The sequence below is a fragment of the Nyctereutes procyonoides genome, unplaced genomic scaffold (assembly GCF_905146905.1).
Source record: "Nyctereutes procyonoides isolate TBG_1078 unplaced genomic scaffold, NYPRO_anot_genome, whole genome shotgun sequence".
NCBI classification, from domain to species: Eukaryota; Metazoa; Chordata; class Mammalia; order Carnivora; family Canidae; genus Nyctereutes; species Nyctereutes procyonoides.
The window spans coordinates 17,491,341-17,503,789 of NW_026575126.1; the positions used below are offsets into that span (position 1 = coordinate 17,491,341).

A 12,449-nucleotide genomic window follows, 5' to 3' on the forward strand; every position below is an offset into this window, starting at 1 on the left:
AGTCATCAAGAAGTTAGACAGATTTTTCAGAAACTAAATGCAATTTCTAAAATTAAAAAAAATTAATGGAAGAATTCAATAACAAATGAAATAGCTACAAATGAATTTGGGAGATAAAGTTGAGAAAAATCTCTCAGACCTAAATCATAAAAGAATGGAAACCATGAGACAATGTAAAAGATAGGAAAGGTCAATCCAGAATAGACCAAAATAACTAATTAGAATTCCTGATAAAAAATATTCGTTCTTTCCCAAAGGTAGGAGATATAATCAACAAAATTACAGGAGAAATTTTATCCAAGCTAAAAACATAAAGGAGTAGACAAAATGAAACAAAAAATTTTCATGAAACTTTAATCAGCAGTGAAAGCCAGCAAGCACCTATCAATTTTATTGGAGAGCCCACACAAACTTGAGGATATACTCCAGCAAAACAAAACAGGAAACCTGAAAAGTAGAAGAGACGGAATTGAAGCACAACAGCACCAATGTAGGGCAATGCAAAAAGAAGATAAATATGCATCTAGCCTAATGAGCAATAAGTTAAATCAGTGAGAGTGCTATGTAAAGACTACTTTTAATAAGCAAGTCAATTCTATTATAAATCGCATGTTTCAGAAATTGGTAAGATCAAATCATTCGTCTTTTCCTTCTCTTGGTAAAGAAAGCACATTAATCTGTTATAGGATAAAACAGATGCAGTGAAATCCATAGTCCAAATAACAAACACACAATATGGAAGCACAGCTAGAAAAATAAGAATCCATTTGCTCTTGGTGCCTAGAATAACCATTCTCTTTGAAGAGGCAGAAATTAACTGACATAGGTTAACATATCCTTCTCTGTAGATCCAATCACTTCACGTAGATCTTTGGAGAATTATATTTACTCTACAATTATATTATATATTTATTTATCTTCAGTTCATAGAATTAACTTGTAGACAAAGCAGGGGAGACAATTATAGTCTATGTAAAAGCAATAGAATAGTTGATAGGAGTTGAGATGTGGAGGTAGAAGGAGAGGAAAATAATTTTTTTTTAATTTATTTATGACAGTCACACACACGAGAGACAGAGAGAGGCAGAGACACAGGCAGAGGGAGAAGCAGGCTCCATGCACCGGGAGCCCGACGTGGGATTCGATCCCGGGTCTCCAGGATCGCGCCCTGGGCCAAAGGCAGGCGCCAAACCGCTGCGCCACCCAGGCCCGAAGGAGAGGAAAATAGATGGAAAAGAGAAGGTTCACTAATTGTTTCCCTTATCAAGTGAGGAATCAATAGATACTCTCTAAATTGTTGGGTAAAGAATAAATGGAGGCCAAAATATATCATTTAGTTATAAATGAAACTATTAAAAATACTAATGGCATAAATAATAAAACAGAGATAAGAAGTTCATCAAAATACTAATGTATAATAGTTTGGCATAATAAGTAGATGGAATCCAAAGTTGATAAATCAAGAAATTATATTTAAGTATATTATTTACACATAGCAATTCATGGTGGATGAACCTTGACTATCATTACAGCCTCATTATATCATTCATTCTCATGACTCAGGAACATAATTCTCAGTATTAAGTGATTAAAGGACTCCTAACTATGATTCAATTTTTTGTTTAATATCTCAAGGAGGAGAAGATTGCTTGTGGTTTTGTGTGTTAGCCTGATGTTAATTCCCATAAGCAGCAGGAACTGACAAAATGCCCAGCTTGAATACAATGAAAACCAAAAAGAACCATCTTAAGAAGAAGAAATAACTGGTGAACTAGGAATTTTTAAAAGGAAAATTAACTACCTTGAGTACATAACGCACTATGAAGAAAATGAATCAAAGTTCTTGATTCTTGGTAATGTGTTCTGGATATGGCAAAGAAGGAAGAGTCTTGCTAGGATCTTTCAAAGTTCAGGCATCCCTCCCATGTTCTGGGACTTGAGTTTTGCTAGTTAGGCCATTTTTTTATTCAAACACATTTAACTAATTTTGAAAAAAATATTTCATTTGAGACAATTAATGATATTCATCAATCAAATGCAATGTTGGTCCACTCTGGATAATTCAAATGCCACTAAAAAAAAAAAAAAAAAAAAAACTAAGTCTGCTACTAGGGACCTTTCTCTTAAGAATATTTGGCAAAGAAAGGCTTAAAAGGAGACTGTGCTCAGGGCATAGTATATTAAGCATATATCAGAAGCACCTGCAAATCCCTATGGCTATGATCTCTCTTGTTACCATGTATGGCATCAATGTCTAGCAATGTGAAGCCAGACAGACCAGAGACCTAGTCATGCTTCCCTCGGTGACTTTGTGAGCTTTGGCAATTATAAACCTCTTCAAGTCTCACTTTCCTCATCTGTAAACTGGACATATTGAAGATAATTAGACATAAACTGCCTACTTCACTGATTTGTTATGGTAATTAAATGAGATCATTTGTTTGAAACTTCTTTGTAAATTTTAATGTGCTCTATTTATTATTACTACTATTATTACCTTCCACTCCATTGTGGCATAGACTTTAACAAAACTCTTCTATTTGGCCTGTTCTCTCTTTTGTTCATGTCCAGCACTGAGTATTTTGATAGTATAAGATTTCAAAAGGTTATGCTAGCTTATTGGCTTTCCTGCTCCCAGATCAAAGAGGCTCTTCAAATTGACCACAGCAACAAGATGGAATTTATGTTTCCTTGCTAACCCATACCATCAGAGTTCCAATTCAGAATCTTTGAGTTTGGCTATCTCCACAACTAGATGCATTTGGTGGTTCTTTTTCCACCCTTCATTTCCAAGTCTTTCAGCTTGTATTATTTCTAAACATGTCTCCTCAGTCAATGGCTTAAAAATCTCTATTTCTCTTTGATTTACTGGTCCCTCTGGCTCTTGTCTCCTACCTGTCCTCCTGCATCATCAATGAATTATCATTAGATCCCCAGTAAATTACCAAAATCCCTTTCATGCAAAGAAATTACTGATTGGTACATACAGGGAAATTAAACTTTGAATAAAATGGGTTTACGGTTACAGATAGGAAAAGCACCTTATGTGATAGGCAGATCTCCAAGTCTGATGGAGAATGAATGCATCTCAAGGCATTTGCTCATCTCATTAGCCATTCAGAACTATGAATTTTATAATAATTTTATATGTATTTTTTTAGTAAATAAATGAAGTAAATTGAGAATTTGTGGTCTATGACTTTTATTAGGTTGTAACACAGCCAAGCACTGTAGAGAGCATTAAAGAATATGAAGTATTTTAAAAGGTAATTAAAGAAGAACCCAAGTACCCTGATCCCCCCCGTCACTGATTCATCTTATGCAATGTAACTTGTGAAAATAACATATGAAACAAAGCGAGTTAGTTTTGTGTGTGGGGGGGTATGTGTTTTTCAAAGAAGAATGTGGAAATTTTGATACACTTATGACAATGTATTGATTGCACAAATTATTACTTTTGGATGCTATATATTGTATAAACAAATAATTACAAGAGTGTTTGGGACTCAGCCAGCAATTATCTTGTTTATCTACATCCAATCCCTGAATGATCCTATCTCAACTTACGTTACATATACTCTTTCTATACTCCTGATGTTTTTTTTATATATATATATTTATATTTCTTGCTCCAACCAGTCCACAATGAATATGTCCAAATATCTACTCAACTTTACACGTGGGAATTTTAATAGTCACGTCAAACTTAATCTTTATCAATGGACTAAATTCCTGGTTTCCCCCTCCAACTGCTGTTCTCACAATGTTCCTCATTTCTACATGGTGCCAACATTCATCCAGAGGCTCAAAGGAAAACCTTGAATTTATCCTTTACCCTTCTTATTCTTCACATTCAAATCATTGACATACCTATCAGATATGCGCTTAACACATTTCCCAAACTGGACCACTTCTCACCACATCTATACATTTTATCCTCAAGCTGAACACCATCACCTTCCACCTGAAAATAGCAATGGCCTCCTGACAGGTTCACCTATCTCTGTGCTTATCCTATACAGTCTGTCCTTCACACAGCAGCAGGTTACCTTTTCAGCAAGTCAATGTCTTCCAAAGGCTTCTTGGATTAAATAAAGTAGATCCTGAAATCTTTGCCATAGCCTACAAGGCTCTTATGAACTATGTCAACTGTGCCCTATGTAGGCTGGTTTTATTCCTAAATTTGTACTTGCTGCTCCCTCTGCCTATGGTGACCAGGCATTCTGGCTTTCCCTGGGGCCTGATTCATGTCAGCTGATCTGAGTTTCTAGAGTATTATGAGTCCTTGACTGCAGTTTCCTTGAAATAAGCCAGATTAGGTTTGGTAGGCCTCCACTTTATAATAATGACAGTTCCTGGCATGGTCTTGTACAGCAGTGTGGGAGCACTGTGTGCAGTGAACCAACTTCCCACTTTAACACAGGGCAAAATATGAAAAATGACAAGGAACATTCTGTCACTCTCCTTTCCAAATGCAGTAGAACAAAGGCCTCCATTTCAAAGGGGCCTGCAAGCACAAAGCTAGGGATAGCTCACTTCTAGTCTCAGGTGGTGATGGGAAAAGCATACAAGGTCCCTTACTCTGCCAACCACTTGATATACAGGAGCTGCAGCTCCAGTCCCAGTCTGTGAGATGGGTAAAGTCACCAGGTTGCCAGCGAAGACTCAATGAAAAATGAAAGAAATTATGGTGTAAGTATACACAAAATATATGCAGAAAAGGAGACTAAGTAGTTCTCCTCCTGAGCACAGAATGTGTAAGCTGAATGGCCTTGGTATAGAAGTTTGGTTATTTTTTGGTATTGACATATTTAATTAATTTTTGATATTTTTTTCTGTTTTTGAAATACTGTATTTTCATAGCAAAGAGCTAAAAAATGTATATTTAATAAAAATGAAAATGCGGATTTTCCAATTCTCATGTTGGCTTCAATACTTAATTTCCCCATTAAGCTTCTCAACGTTTGCTGCTTAATTTTGAGACCATAAATTATATCACTGACATGTGAAAACTAGAAGATATAAATCTGCTGAAAAAACATTGGGATCTATTTCAAAAGTTGCTATTTTAAGGCCTGAGCCCCCACAGAACTTAACTGATACAGCTACAGAATGTATGTTTATAAATCACTCCAAGAACCATGACTTTTCATTTAGATCAAAGGATTGTAGTTTTAAATTAATTGTGCTTTTTTTCCATTTTTTTTAAATGAATGGAAAGTGAAACAGTAGCTGTTAACATGTTGGGTTTATTTGGAGAAAAAAATGAAGCCAGTTTTCTATCAGTGTGATCAGGGGCTTCAGTTTAAGACAAAACATTTGAAAGTATTGAATGCTACTGGGAAAAAAAAATTAAAGTAAAACATAGAAGCCACAATAACTTCTTTGGTTTAGTACTAAAAATATAAATTCAGTGTAATACAGTATCTTGGTAAAAACATAGTTTTCACCAAATTAAGAAACCAATGAATCAGATATATCCCAGGAATGGATTTTTGTGTATACATAATTCATAATTGTATCTAAATAAATTGGGATATTCCATCAAGAAAAATAGACACTATAGTTGCACACACACACACACACACACACACACACAAAGTAGCTGAACAATAAAATGTGCTGATACTGATAAGGAATACAAACAAAACTTCAACACAGCAATATAAGTTTTGTCTCTTCTCTATTATGAAATGGCTTTTAGAAATATTTGCACTTTTGAAAAATTGTTTTTTTAAATCAATCTTCTTGTTCCATAAAGATGGTGTACTTTTTTAAATAAATGATATCAAATTTTGAATGTATTTTGTGCAAAATTAGTTGAAAATATTTAACCAAATTATTAAACAAATGGAGTGCCAAAAGATTTCAGCTTTTTCATCTTTTAGCAAATTGCAGTTACAAACACAGAGTGTGGAAATAAGATGATAAAATTTATTCCTACAACAGCAAGGGAGGAACTGAATAAAAGGAACAAGAATTCAAACACTGTGTGAGAATTAAGATTCTGAAACTTTGTAGTTGTGCCTGGGAATAGTTAAATTTTGGGGAAGAATCTTATAATAAAGTTCCTTCTTTTAATTGGATAGATCTGTGTTATATGCTGGAATTGGATAAATTGATAAAGTTTATGATTTTACAGCATCTATACCTGGTAAATCATTCAAAAAGCCATAGGGACCACTTATTTCAAGAGTTTTGTCTTATGAAAAAATATTTGTCAAAGAACAGAGGTGAAAAGACAGTCTCTGTGAAAATATTTGGTCTGAAACATTTAAGTGTTTCAATATAAAAAATAGATTTAAGAGTATTCTCCATTTGGCAGAATATGTTCTGAGGTTACCGGGTACCTCAACATTTATAGAAAAAATATTTTTCTCATTTCAAAATATTGTGGTGTAGATAGAAAAATTAATTGAAGATGTCAAAGATTTTACTTGTATTAAATTTAAAATGCAAATTGGGAGAAGACTGTGGGGAATTTATGAAACAAAACAATTAAAAGGCCACACTGAAAAAATAAAATTCTTCTAAAAAAATATTGTATTAGAATTCTCCACAGAAACAGGACCAATACAATGGATATACTATCTACATCTATCCATCTATGTACATTAGATAGATAGATAGATAGATAGATAGATAGATAGATATAGATAGATCGATCTCTATACATCTACAGGAAAAAAAAAAACCTTCTAAGGAACTGACTCATGCAATTATGGAGGCTGAGAAGCCCCACCATTTGTCATCTGCAAGATAGAGAACCACAAGACTCAGTAGTACAGTCCAAGGGCAGGAGAATATTGATGTCCCAATTTAAAAAGTCAGGCAGAGATATGGAATCCTAGGCCTCCAACAGATTGGATGAAGTCCACTCACATGGAGGAAGGCAATCATTTTACTCTACCAATTCAAATATTAAGCTCAACCAGAATACCCTTACAGACATACCCAGAATGAGATTTAACAAAATATCTGGGTAGTTAACTTGTGGCCCAGTCAAGCTGACACAAAAAATTAACCGCCACACAGATATAACGTGGTGCTAGCTAAGAGAGATACGGCTAAGAAACTGATTAAATATATTAATATAAATTCAGAATAATACTCTGCTGATGTCATTTTTAAATGTTCAGAAAGTTAATATATTTTTATTTTGCTGATTTTAAATGTTTGAGTAATCGATATCAACACATTTTTTTTTCTTGATTTTCTAGATACATGAACCAAATGAACTCATTCTTTTCTTCTGTTTGCCTTTGGTTAAAACAGTTTAAGTTGGGGATACCTGGGTGGCTCAGTGGTTAGGCATCTGCCTTCGGTTCAGGGTATGATCCTGGAGTCCCAGGATCAAGTCCCACATCAGGCTCCCTGTGTGGAGCCTGCTTCTCTATGTCTCTGCCTCTCTCTCTCTCTCTCTCTCTCTATCTCTCTCTCTCTCTCTCTCTCTCTGTGTGTGTGTGTGTGTGTGTGTGTCTCATGAATAAATAAATAAAATCCTTAAAAAAATTAAAAAAAAATAAAACAGTTTAGGTTGGATTGTCTGCCACTTGTAAGCCAGTGAATCTTGACACCACACATAATGGGATTCTTCTGAAGAAGAAGGGAGATAATGTTTGTGAAACATAGCATCATGTGCAAGACATCATAAATTCTCCATAATGCTAGCTATTTCTGTAAGTTTAGAAAATAATTTTCAATGGAAATATGAACAAAATGCCAAGTAGCATGAGGTTCCTAACAATATCTTCAATACAAGTAGGATAATGCTAATTCTGGTTTTCACTCATTCTGCTTTTTCCCTATGGTTTACTACTTTCTCTGAGTCCTCTGCCCTTAGTACAACAGCAATCAGTATTCATGTTAAAGAGTGTGAAACATCTGGCTGGAGGAGTAGGCTGAGAGTTAATAATCTTTGTAGCATAATTTAAGCCTCACCTAGAATACCTACTATTCAAATATATTTTCTGAATCATATGTGAATTAATGATAATCTAAATAATAAGTGAATTTTTGCTTTCTTAACTATTGCTTCCTCTAATCTTTCTTAGATTTAAATGCAAGTGTTTGTGAGAAAGGAAATGTCATATGTAATTAGACATTTACTCTTTCATCCAACAAAGGTTTGTTGAACACTTACTATATGCCAGGTTCTGTTCTAGTTACCTGTATGTTTCAGCCTAAAAAAACCAAATTCCAGGGGATCTCTGGGTGGCTTAGTGGTTTAGCATCTGCCTTTGGCCGGGGGCGCAATCCTGGAGTCCCGAGATCGAGTCCCGTGTCGGGCTCCCGGCATGGGGCCTGCTTCACCCTCTGCCTGTGTCTCTGCCTCTCTCTCTCTCTCTCTCTCTCATAAATAAATAAATAAATAAATAAATAAATAAATAAATAAATAAATAAATCTTAAAAAAAAATTCCAACTTTCATGGAACTTATACACCGTTGGGGATTAATAGAAAATTAACACAAATATTTTTAAGTAAATTAAATAGCATCTTAGGAGAAAATAAGTGCTATGGGGAAAAATATATATATGATCATTTCAGAATTAAATAAGGTAGTGAGGAAAGGCCTCTGGAAGAAGGTGGGATTTAAGCAAAGATATGAAATGGAAATCTGGGAAGAGTGTTCCAAACAGAGAAAAGGGTTAACAAGGAGGCCAATGTGGTGGGCTTGAATGAGCAAGAAGCAGAATAGAGGTGATGATGTCACAAGACCTTTGGCTTCAACTCGGAATTAAGTGAATTGATTTTCAAATTTCTCTTCTTCCGGGCAAGAAAGATGCCCGACACTTAGGAGGGAATCAGAAACCTTGCCATCCTATATTAAAAAGGGGAAAGCACATATTTGATGGTAAAAGATAAAATAAAAACTCATTGTTTTCCCTGGGAACACTATTGTAAGTATACATTTAAGAAAAACAAACTGAAATGAAACAAAGGGATTCTAGCTTGAGGAAGAGAAGTGGCAGTTCTTAACAGGCAAGTGACTGAACATCAAAGCCGTAGATGGTGTGATTTGATTGAATGAGTCTTAGTCCATTTCCATGGAAGCCTTTGCAAAAAAGTGATTGATTCTCATCACTTTAAGCTGGTGTACTTTCCACACTGCCAGAGGCTAACAGAAAGTCAGCCTACACATAGTGCTTCTTAATATGGAGTCCATGGACCTCCAGTAGAGTAATACCTGGGACCCCTGTGAAGATGCAGATCCCTGCACCTTCCCCAGGCATACTGAACCATGCTGTCTAGGTACCTTTTATGCATCGAAAGTTTAGAACACTGAACAGAAAAGACAACTTCTTAAGGGTCTCTCTGACTCTGGATTTCTGTTGAGTGTCCCATGCCAGGTCCCCAAAATGTTCAATCCTGCAGTGTTTTATTTATGGTTATCAGGTCCACTAACCTTTGGATTAGATGAAGAAGAGTAGGAAAATGCCTTAAGCCATTGTCACAGTGAAAGGGAGATGATTTAAATGATTTTTAAATCATTGCTCATTTCTATAGCTGTATAATCATTAAAAAACGTGGTGTACCGTTAGTGGGTGAAGGTCACCTTTTCATAGTGATATTTAGATTCGAGGGTGTATTAATTCCTCTGAGTGCGCAGTTGTTGATTCTGATGATTTGAGCCAATGAGAAGTAATGATGGCTAAATACCTGAGATCTATTGCCTTGTTAGCTATGTTAACAGCCAATGACAACATAATCTAAAGAGATTTACTGTTTGGCTTTAGAAAAAGTACCAAGCTAAAAGTATAATTAAAACGTTTATTAACCTGCCAAGTTGAAAAGGATACGTTAAGACTTATGGTGTCTGAGGGGTAGCAATGACTTGTTTTCCATTTTGTCTTCTGCCCATCTTGCCCCATGGAATATCCCCACCTACTCTATAGGAACTGAGGAAATGGGCTCACTAATTTTCCTTAATTTCTAGTTTGAGCTCCAAAAAAGACTTGAAAAAAATCCTTTATTGCAAAGCCAACAATTATTGAAATTCTCTAATTACCCTGTCTGAGACCTTTCTTCATACCAGGGTGATGCAGACAGTCTCTCGATTTTTTTAAAGGTCAAATTACCTTGTTTCAGTATCTTCTGGTGATGGGCCAAATGGGACTAGCTTAATTTAATATGTCTCTGCTGCTTTTCTTTCAATCCAAAGGGGCATCCATCATGGGCTTCTCATTCTGACTGATATTGATCAGGTAATTGCCCTCAGCTTGTCAAACTATCATGATTTTTATAAGAATGAGTCTTTTCTAGAAGAAAGTAGACTCAGAGAGAGATACAAAGATTTCGATTAGAAGTTTGCCCAAAAGCAAGTCAGAGTAGAAATCAAGAATGTAAAAGAGAGAAAAAGGGAGCTGAGGGAAGGAAGAGGGGAAGGGGAAAAAGTAAAGATGGGTTGTGTCCTTCTAAAATGTAGTAAATGTGAATTAAAATTATCCACTTGGTACAATTCAGAAAAAAAAGATCCAGCCTAGCAATAGCACAATTCAGTGCAAGCCAGTTTTGACAGTAGCTGTGTGGTTACTCAGAGTAAGCATTAAAAAAAAAAAAAAAAAAAAAAAAAACCTGCCAACCTTATTTAATTTTGTCTCAGGATCAAGTGGATACTATTATTCTTGTGGCTCAGACCATCATTTTCTTTTTCTTTGCTAGTCTGATGTAAATAAACATTAGCTAACTCTTCGAATTACCCTAGATTATTAGGGTGAAGACGAAACCCAAAATAAAGGGAGAAACTCCTGCCAGGAAAGGAGTTCCTCCAGAAAATTGTCTAATGTTGATTTGGGGAATGTCTTCTTAATGTGCTGCCGTGCCATGCCCAGGGACAGCCCAGAGAGAGAGAGATTTTCTTCAAAACATGCTGAGGAGTATATGAGACAAATTCAGCTGTATGACTTTATGTGAAATAGAGCAAGGTTACAAAAGCTCATGTGAAGAGTCTAGAAAGTCAAAGTGAGCCCATATGTAGGGTATCATTATAGTTAACAACCAGGTAGTGCTAGGTGTCCAAGAGCTGTATCAAGGCAGCAGGGAGAGCCATCCTGCTATAAGGGCTTCATATAAGCATTCACCATCCCCGCAGATATTCAAGAATACCTTGATGCCCTTCAATTTAAGAATAAATAATGCAGCTTTGTCACCTTCAGAGAATTCTAGAAACAGTCCCTTAAAACACCAGTATCTTCAATGAAGCTGCTTTAAAACAACTGACTCTTTTTCCAGGTTTTTTTCAGATCACCATTAGCCTTAGGTCCTCCCCCAACATGTCAACACTGATTAAAAGTATATCTATGACCCACATTAAACCTAATATTGCTATAATTGTTTTTCCAAAAAAAAATTTGTAAATTTGCTTTTGAAATTATTTGGCTACAAATAACTGACTTAACTCACAACATGTTATGAGCTTTCAGCAATCATCATACCTAGATGAAAATTTTACAAAGTGAGAAAATTTAAACCTACACATTATTTTCAAATGCAGTGAAAAATTTTAATGAATACTAAATTTTATAATTAAGTTGGCACAATATCACATCATGTAGGTATTTAATATAACATTTATTAAAACATTCTGAGATTTTCTTTTTGGTATTTTGGATGCAATTTTTTGAGCAAAATACACAATCTTATATCACACTTTGAATGAATATGTATTCCAATATCGGGTTCTCTCAATGATAGCAACAAGAGCTATATAATGAAAAATATTGTTTGTTGGATCTTTATAGATTTGCAGTAGAATTTTCTTAAAGCTTCTCCTTGCAAAGTCAATCTCATATAGAAATTCATCCCCTATTAGAGGCCAGAAATATCCTGAATAACTGGCCAACTGTCTCACTAGTTACATGGTACTGAATGTTACATTACCCTAGGAGAGCATAACCCAAGGACAAGTACAATTCTGGGCTTCACCTGAAACGACTTATCTGTTCTCCCGAGAGAGAGAGCATCATAAGCTGAAGTTGCTGAGAAAGAAAAAGAAGATGCAGGGAAAATAAAGAAAATGGAAAGTGTTTTTTCGGTTTTTGTTTCTGGATTTCAAGCTTTCCCTTTCTATTTTAATTTCTTTCTTATACACTCTCCTTTTTCTTACCTGTGTCTCAAGAGAATTGCCGGTAGCATAATGGGCTCACACAGGCAACTCACACAGATGCAGCAGATCAAAGATCTGTTGTGTTGTCTCACTCTCTCAGTTTGCCTTCCCCCAGGAAAACGCCAATTACAGATTCCGATGACTGGTGCGCGTATGCACGTCTGCACGCGCTCTGAGTGTGTATGCATGTACAGCCACGAGTGGGTGCTTTAAGTGTTTTCCTGTGGGATTCACCTTCCCTGGATGGCGGGCAAGGCTGTAAACTTGCATCATGCTCACCAAAGGACCTCCCCACATCGCACCTTCTCCTTTCCTGGCTTCCAGCTCCAGCCCTCTGGGGT

The 12,449-nt window shown here is 35.8% G+C and overlaps 1 long non-coding RNA gene across 1 annotated transcript in view; it reads right to left on the minus strand.

Moving 5' to 3' along the window:
* Positions 1-12,181, minus strand: part of LOC129520063 (uncharacterized) — a 60,724-nt gene extending 48,543 nt beyond the window's left edge. The window contains exon 1 of the long non-coding RNA XR_008666471.1: positions 12,109-12,181. This is a non-coding gene — a long non-coding RNA (uncharacterized LOC129520063). The remainder of the gene's footprint in view (positions 1-12,108) is intronic.
* Positions 12,182-12,449: the final 268 nt, after the last annotated feature.